General features: G+C 41.0%; 1 protein-coding gene across 2 annotated transcripts in view; it reads right to left on the reverse strand.

The window, feature by feature from the left end:
- The window catches only part of PIEZO2 (piezo type mechanosensitive ion channel component 2), a 549,391-nt gene that overhangs the window by 244,528 nt on the left and 295,097 nt on the right, over window positions 1-9,766 (reverse strand). The gene's annotated exons all lie outside the window — the stretch shown is intronic.

Consider the following 9,766-nt stretch of genomic DNA (forward strand, 5'->3'; position numbering starts at 1 on the left):
AGAAATAAAAACAAAGCAGGAGGAATCATGCTACCAGACCTCAGACTATACTATAAATCAACACTAATCAAAATGGTACTGGCATAAAAACAGAGAGGTAGATGTATGGAAAAGAATAGAGAACCAAGAGATGAACCCAGGTACTTACCATTATTTGATCTTTGACAAGCCAATTAAAAACATTCAGTGGGGAAAAGATTCCCTATTTAACAAATGGTGCTAGGTGAACTGGCTGGTGACCTGTAGAAGACTGAAACTGGACCCACACCTTTCACCATTACCTAAGATAGACTCCCACTGGATTAAGGATTTAAACTTAAGACATGAAACTATAAAAATATTAGAAGAAAGTACAGGGAAAACTCTTGAAGAAATCAGCAGGGCTAATATTTTATGAGGAGGACCATCCTGAGCAAGTGAAGCAATATCATAACTACACTACTGCAACCTGATCAAGCTAAAAAGCTTCTGCACAGCCAAGAACACAGTAAGTAAAGCAAGCAGACAGCCCTCAGAATGGGAGAAAATATTTTCAGGTTATGTCTCTGACAAAGGTTTAATAACCAGAATCCACAAAGAACTCAAGAATATTAGCAAGAAAAGAAGAAGTGATCCCATCTCAGGGTTGTTAAGGGACTTGAAGAGAAACTTTTCTGAAGAACATAGGCTCATGGCCTACAGACACATGAAAAAATGCTCATCACCCTTAAGCATCAGAGAAATGCAAATCAGAACTACTTTGAAATGTCATCTAACTCCAGTAAGATTATCCATATCACAAAATCCCCAAACCAGAGATGTTGGCATGGATGTGGAGAAAAGGGAACACTTCTGCACTGCTGGTGGGAATGCAAACTAATACGTCCCTTTTGGAAAGATGTTTGGAGAACACTTAGAGAACTGAAAATAGACCTGCCATTCGATCCTACAATTCCTCTACTAGGTATATATCCAGAAGACCAAAAATCACATTATAACAATTATATTTGTACCAGATTGTTTATTGCAGCCCAATTCATAATTGCTAAGTCATGGAAGAAGCCCAAGTGCCTATTGACCCACAAATGGATCAACAATTGCATATGTACGCCACGGAATATTATGCAGCCTTTAAAAAGGTGGAGACTTTATCTCTTACATAAACATGGATGGAGATGGAACATATTCTTCTTAGCAAAGTATCTCAAGAATGGAAGAAAAAGTATCCAATGTAGTCAGTCCTTCCATGAAACTAATTTACAGCTTTCATATGAAAGCTACAACCCAATTATAGCCCAAGAATTTGGGAAAAAGGTAAAGCGAGGAGAGGGTGGAGGAGGAATGGAGGGAGGGTAATTGTCGGGACCACACCTATGGTGCCTCTTACAAGTGTACATGTGAAACTTTCTAAATGTGGAATATAAATGTCTTAACACAATAACTAAGAAAATGTCATGAAGGCTATGTTAACCAGTTTGATGAAAATATTTCAATTTGTATATAAAACCAGCACACTGTACCCCATGACTGCATTAATGTACACAGCTATAATTTAATGAAAAAAAGGTCAATTTCAACTGGATTATGATAAAATAATTAAAATATCAAATGAGCATTATTTAAATGAATAAGAACTACTAAAATGGTTTTTGAACTTTATACACTGACAATTAATCTACTTTTATTTTTCTTAAACTTAAATATGATTTTATCTGATTCAGACACCACAAGTCTATTGGTCACTTTACTTCAATGATTTTTAAGAGCAGACAAATACAGTGATTGTATATATAATAATAAAAATATAATAAAAGATATAGGACCTCTGATTTCAACTGATGACCACTATGTTATATATGTATATATAATTTATACATGAGAAAAAGACTGTTTATTTAGTATCTGATCTCACATAGCAAGGCACATCACATGTAGCAAAACTAATATATTTAATGTTAACAGAGAACGTTGAGGTTAGAAATTTGGGGGAAAGAGATGTAAAATTTAAGTCCATAGTTAATGCTGCATTAGAGAAAACAAAAAACTTGTTTCTGTGAAATTAGAAACCGATTTTTAAACCAGTGAAAGAGTCATTCAGTGCCAATTTTTAAATACCTAAAAGTATAACTTGTTCCTGTATTTTCTGGATATGTACACATATATTTATATTAGTGGCTGGATTTGCATAAATACTTTCAAGCTAAAACACTGGGTATTTTCACCCACTTATCTTGTGACAGTTGCTAATTTCCGTTTGGAACACACCATACTTTCTTTTCCCATCAATGTATTGCTGGGTTTTCACTTGTGTTATTATGAAGCAGTGGCTCTATTAAGAGTCCCAACGTGCTAGCTCTGGTAAACAGTATTCACAGAAGTGACATAAAGAGGCAGTGCCAAGGGAAGCATCACAAATATCCTCATGCACTCCACTCCTCAGGAGTGTGCTGGAACTGCCTGGTACCAGCTCTACCAACTCTGTGCTTAGAACCCACCACAGTGGGAGCATTATATTGTGGGAATGGAAAATGCTGCAATTTAGGCATTTCCCTGAGACAGCTGGTTGGTAAGCACATACCCACTGCACACCACTGCTGCTGATGCACTACTACTAGGTGAATCCAAACTTCACAATACCCAGAAACAATAACAATGAAACACATTCCTTTTGCCCTGTGACTCTCTTAGGTAAGGTCCTCAAAATCACCCCCAAACCTATAGCTTCATATCCAAAGTCCTCTCTCCAGCACCAGCCCCCTATGGCACTCTTTCCTGCCACCCTCAATCTCATCCCTACTGCCTCTATACCACTTTCCTCACTCAGGACTTGCCATTACTAATAATGACAGGGACCTTTTAACTTCTGGATCTCTGTGGGTGCCATTTCTATCTATGAATTTTCATCTCTGGCTTCTACATGTATTCCCACTGAACCTTTCCAAACTTGCTGAAGGTAATATTTATGTACAGGACAAGGTCATACATTGTATCTACTGGCCTCTCCTCCTGTCACCCTTTCCAGGTACCTGAGAGTTTCCTGTGTGTTCATTTGTGCTGACTTTGTGACCATGACAAGACTATTACTAGGGGAAGGCCATAATGGACTCTTTGTATTCTGAAATCCCCTCAGAAATAATAAAAGTGTGGTGACCCAAGGCCTTTCCTCAGTTGTCCTCCCGCCAGCTCTGGGGAACCGTTCTGCCTCTTCACATGTTTGTTTGTTTTTTCTTCTGGGGGAAGAGGTCAAGCTCTTAAATCTCATCAACTAGTAATATTTCAAAAACAACGTTTGGAAATTATTAATTATTATTAATTATTTTTAGTAAGGACATTAAAAAATCTAATATATTGCCTTCATATTATAAATAAAACGACATTCAAATTTGTAAAACGTACACAGCATATTCTATCACAAAAGTATTTATTTATTTATTTAATTTGAGACAGAGTCTTACTTTGTCACCCTTGGTAGAGTGCCCTGGTGTCACAGCTCACAGCAACCTCAGATTCTTGGGCTCAAGTGGTCCTCTTGCCTCAACCTCCCAAGTAGCTGGGTCTATAGGCATCTGCCACAACATTGGCTATTTTTAGAGGTAGAGTCTTGCACTTGCTGGTCTTGAATTCCTGAGCTCAGGCAATCTACTCACTTCAGCCTCCTAGAGTGCTAGGATTATAGGTATGAGCCACTGTGCCTAGCGTCTTCTTTTTTTTTTTTTTAATTGACAAATAAATATTTTATATATTTAGGGTATACAACATGATACTTTGATATATGTGTAAATTGTGGAATTTCTCAATCAAGCTGTTTAACACATGCATACCTCACAATTATTATTTTTGAGACAGAGTCTCACTATGTCACCATCAGTAGAGTGCTGTGGCATCATAGCTCATAGCAACCTCAAACTCTTGGGCTTAAGTGATTCTCTTGCCTCAGCCTCCCAAGTAGCTGGGACTACAGGCACCCGGCACAACACCAGCTATTTTTTTGTTGCAGTTGTCATTGTTTTTTAAGCTGGCCTGGGCTGGGTTGGAACCCGCCAGCCTTGGTGTATGTGGCCAGCACCCTACCCACTGAGTTATGGGTGCTGCTACCTCACAGTTATCATTCATATTTGTGGTGAGAATACTTAAATCTTAATAATTGTCAAGTATATGGCACATTGTTACTAATCATAGTCATCATGATATACAACAGATCTGTGGAACTTATCCTTTCCTATCTTTGGCTACCATCTCCCCATTCCTCTTATCACCATCCCCAGCCTCTGTGACCACCATTCTACTCTCTGCTTCTACAAGTTTGATTGTTTCATATCCCACACATGTGAAAACATGTTATTTATATTTCTGAACTAGGCTTATTTCACTTAGCAGAATGTTTTCCAGTTCTACCCATACTGGCATAAGTGAAATAACTTCCTTTCTGAATGCTGAGTAGTACTCCACTGACATTTTCTTTGTCTATTCATTCACTGAGGGACACAGGTTGATTCCATATCTTGGGTGTTCGGAATACTGCCAATATTTGTCTTTTTCCTACTTTCTCTGAGTGTAAAAGGGTTTTCCTCCTCTCCCAACCATACTAATTCCTATTGTTTACTGTAGCATCCTTTATGCATAAAAAAAGAAGAAAATTCCACCATAATATTTTCAAAGAGCTATGCCATACAGAGAAAGGAAAATGTCTTGCTTTCCAAATGAAAAGTACAAAGTGCTGGCTGCACTGTCCAGCTGGTGAGCCACCAGGCTTACTGGAAGAGGGCTTACAAGGAAAACACCAGTGACAGTCAGAATATCCATGGCAATGGCAATGAACACAATGCATCATGTCAGATATTCCCTCCTCCTTGAATTAATGCATAGAATAGCTTGAGAAAAATAAACTTCTTTTCGTTTTTTAGAAAGTAAGATTCACAAAAAATGTAAAAAGAAGAATAAAAAGAAAATAAGATTCACAGTGAAAGGCTATGACAGAGTAGCATATTCATCCTCTTTATGAACATGAGACTAGAAAAGAAGCAAGACGCTTTGTATGTCAGTACTAGAAGATAACAAGGAATAAAAAACCAAGCATGAACTTTGTACTTAAAGACCTAAAACTGAACCCATTCTTGCTAATCTAATTCAATTGAGTCTGTGTGAGCATCTACCTTATCACAGAAATTTTGCTAGGCCCTAGGCCAACAGTGCTGACAAAGACACTGTGTATAGCAGAAGTTGATCTAAAAGCAAATAAATTCCTGAAGGTCAAAGATGAAAGCAACAGTACACGAGTGGAAGGCTCAACAGAAAAAAGATGGTTAGCCCTAGCAGGGAACAGGAACAGCCTCTTCAGATGCTGACATCTGAGGTAGGTTCTGAAGAATATCTGAACCAGCCTGGTATGTCCAGGGAATTACAAGCAAATTGACTTTGTTGTGATATAAAAGATGAGAATGAAAGGTAGAAGGTAGTTTTGAAAGGTATCAACATTCAAGTCAGGCCTTTGAAGAGCTACTAGAGAACATTCATAAGCCACTTTCTTAACTATGTGAATGTAGGGCAAGTTTCTTGGTTTCCTAAATTACAAAATGAAGAAAGTATCCTTCATATGAGTGTGAGAGTAAACTGAGAAACTGTGCTCCTACCTGTCCTGCAGGAGAATTTTGGGTGAGTGGTAGAGTCTGGACTTGGGCAGGGCTGTGGCCTAGTATTAAATAGGAGCAGATGTTTGTTTCTATTTGTGAGTTCAAAAGTAGGGACAAAACAAAATGTCAAGTCCAAAAATCTCCAGAGGAACATTAATCCAGATCTGAAGAAAATCTCAGGCAAGAGAGAAAGTGTAAATAGGACAAGCAATCTGGGATATTGATAAAAAGGGTGATCTCTCTCTCCCTCTTTCTCACACACAATGTAGTAACCAAGCAAGTAGAAGCTCAGTCTGTCTATAGTCAGTGTGTGCTGATGGTGTTCTGTGCATTTATGTAAGATGAGCTGAGACAACTCCATTTTGTGTACAGTATCCCCCTAACCTCAGGTATATAAGCCAACCCCGCACTGTCACCCAACCCTGCACTGCCACCCAACCCCTCACTGCCACCCAAACATACACTGCCACCCAACCCCACTCTCCCATCCAGCCCCACTGTGCCTACTACATGGCACTGACACCCAACCCCACACAGCTACCCAACCCCACACTACCACACCACCCCAAACTGCCGTCTAAATCCACACTGCCACCCAACCCCACTCTAACCACTACATGACACTGCCAGCCAATCCCACACTGTCAGCAAACATGGTACTGAAACCCAAATAACCACTGTCACCCAACCCTACACTCCACCCTACCCCACACTGTCACAAAACCCCACAACCCTGCACTGCCACCCAATCCCACACTCCACCCTACCCCACACTGTCACCAAACCCCACACTGCCACCCAACATGGCACTGCCACACAACCCTGCCACTCAACCCTGCACTACCATCTGGTACACAGACTCCTCATTCTTATTTTACTAAATACGCTCACAGTAACTGCTCTTCTGTACTAGGGATTCCATCTGGGAGCATGTGTTACAGTCAGTTTTTATGTTTCAGCTGTTTCCTTCAATCTGGAAAACTCACAATCTTTCATTGCTTCTCATCCTTTGACATTATGAATGAAGATAGTCTTTCATTATGTAGAAGAACCTTCAACCTGGCTCATGTGTTCTTGCAAACAAACAAACCAACAAAATCACACAGACGTGGTGCTATGCTTGTCCCAGAGAGACCTGCCTGGAGGCCCAGGATTCTAACCTAGCCCACTCTGATCTTGTGGTCAAGGTGCTGTGTGCTTGCTTCTCTGTTAAAGTCACCATTTTTAAAATGTGTATCTGATTTGAATTTTGTGGGAGAGAGAATTCAAAATTACATCAATATCCTAGTCCTTACCAAATCTCCACCTACCAACCTCAGCAGTCATTAATAACTCCTGCTATACCCACTGTCATTACAAAAGCTGCTAAATGGGAATAAGCTGTATTCATCATTATGAGTCAGTATTCTACTGCAAGCAAGCACTGCCTCTTAATTCCAACTGATTAATTACTCAGTTAACTAATATCAGGGTAGTTGTGTGAATTTTCTTTTATTAGATAGGTTGCATTTTGTTAACCACTATTTTCTATTATGATGTGCAACTTGCCCCTGAGTCCTGAGAGCCCCAGAGCTGAGTTACTCGTGGAGCAACCACCTGCTTTCTGATACAGTATGGTCCTCAGACCCACCTACTTGTCTGTTCCCAGACCCTCTGCTCTCTGGGTCCCATTTCTCTAAAAATCTCTGTTTTCTTCTTGTGGAGCATGGTGTTCAAAGGTGGGCACTTGGAGCAGTGCCACTGGAACGCCTGGACAGAGGGAGGAAACAGATATTTATGTATATTCCCATACACACAAATGTGCCTTTCTAACTACTTCCATATATTCCTGCATGTATATATTTTAAAAGGCCACGAGTTTATTCTGATACTTTCCCTTTCATTTTAACACCTCATGTTTCTTTCTAGGCTTTGCCTTATAAGTCTTTGCTCTGAAAGTGACAAAACTGGCTCCTATTATTCTTAATATGTTTAGTTACACACCTAGTCAATGGTTTGTTTCATGTAACTAATTTCTAAACCACTGCAGCTGCCCCATCCAGCTACCCATTCCACAACATGCCACACAGGGCCACTTCTCATGCTGGGTGTGATTTCACCAACTCTGTGCAACGCTCCTCCTGGGAGGGTTGGCAACTGCCACAGCCAACAGTTCAAGGCACCACTTTGTCCCCCTCGTGTCCTTTGGTGACATTAATATCTCAGTGGTTGGTAAAAAAAGAGAGAGAAGAAAAAACTGAAAGGCAAGGACAGATGAGATAGTACCACACTGCTTTTTGGCAACAGGAAGGCTGAAAGGGAGAGACAGAAAGAGGAGAGAGGAGGGAGGGGGAGAGCAGGGGAAGATCTGCCCAGGTGTGCACTGTGTCACCCACAGTGTTCTAGGATCCAAATTCAGCTTTTGGAACAAGTTCTACCAGATTTTCCCCCATTCTTTAATTTGTCTATTGAATAAAGTACCACCAAGCAAATGCTCAAAGATAAGGAAAACAGTAGCAAATGTGTCTGAACCACTGTCTATTAACATAAGAGAGTTCTAATGAGGTCACCCTGAGCAACGTTTTGATTTTGATAATGAATCATTTTGAAGCTTTGGACCAAATGTTTGGTCCAATGTGACTATAATGTCTTTCTTTGCAGATTTGAGAAATTAATCATGAGTCTTTACACTATGTCTTTGGAAGATGATAGCTGAACATATTTAGAATGATAGTTTACATTTTAGAGTAACGTGGCAAGTGCTATGCCATGTTGTATCAACTTTATTAACCTGGTCACGTGGAGGGTAGTCCCAGAAACTGGATTCTGCATGGTTCTGATTTAGAAATGGCCAAAGAGATACCTGCTTGTGATGTGGAGGGTACAGTGGGTACAGTGATAGACTAACAAAAAGGTGTCAGGCAGGCTGCCCTGTCCTCTTTCTCCTCCCTTTGAGCAGCCCAGAGGACCACAGCAGTCCCAGGTCCATGACCAGATACCTGGCTACCAACAGCAGAAGTGGCAGTCACACAGAGGAAAAGCTTCCTGAGGGCCTTTCTTTGAGCTCTCTATTGGTCCCACCTCAACTGCTGGATGGGTCTCACTTCTTAGACAGACTTCACTTTCCTCTTCAATCTTCACTCCTCCACTCACAATTTGCCTTCTAGAGATCGTTTTCTAGCTTACTATGCATCTCACTAGGCACCCTCCTCCAGCCCAGCATTTTTCCAAAAGCAGGTTATAATTAATTAATTATACAATCAATTTAGTGAACACCAAAAAGTATTTTTGTGGTCACGATAAAAAAAGCTTTAAAACTATTCCTAAGCAAAACTCTGTTACATCAAACAAGGCCCAGATAAAGACAATAAATATCCTTCTTCCAGATCTCTTATAGTCAAACATACTTCCAAATTCACACTTTTCTAGATTTCAAAAAAGCATATACTTCCTACACAATGTAACACTTGAAGCAGGCACCAGAACAATGACCCTGTGCACCCATAAATAGGACAATTCACACACTGGCACTCCTCTCTCCACATCTTCCAGGAGATTTCAGGTTAGGTCAGCTTTTGATACCGGAAAAGTGGCACTCCAGCCAGCTCAGCCAAGCAGGACTGGGGAACCTGCCACCTCTGTCTTGGTGGCAGCAGCCAGCAAAGGAACTTGCAGGCTGGAGCAAGCGGGGGAGCCTCCCTCTCCCACCAGAGGCTCCAGTAGAGCAGCGCTAGAGGACCTGCCGGCTCTGCCTTGGCAGCAGCTGGCACAGAAACTGGCAGGCTGGAGCCAAAGGGGGAGCTTTCCTCTCCCACCAGGGGCTCCAGTAACAATAAAGACCAGGCCGATCAGGGGAAAATGCTGGTGATTCCTCCAGTGCATCCCTGATTGGTCCATTTTCAATCCTGCTCCTGACTGGTCTATTTTATAGACCACTCAGCTAAGCTCTCAGCTCATTGGACAACTGCCCCATATAAACCCCTGAGCAGAGCGCCTAGGAGCAGATCTTCACTGACCTTCGAGAGAGCAGAAGAACAAGACTTCAGTGAGCTGTTGCAGAACTTCGAGGAAGAAAGAGCAAGAGCTATAACACTTCTGATCCCGCTCTACAAAGAGGCTTGGGTCTTTGTAGGAGCTGTAACACTTCTACTGCTGACCCTCCTCTGCAAAGAGGCTTG

This window comes from Otolemur garnettii, unplaced genomic scaffold, assembly GCF_000181295.1.
Source record: "Otolemur garnettii isolate 467f Iridium unplaced genomic scaffold, OtoGar3 scaffold00176, whole genome shotgun sequence".
Lineage (NCBI taxonomy): Eukaryota > Metazoa > Chordata > Mammalia > Primates > Galagidae > Otolemur > Otolemur garnettii.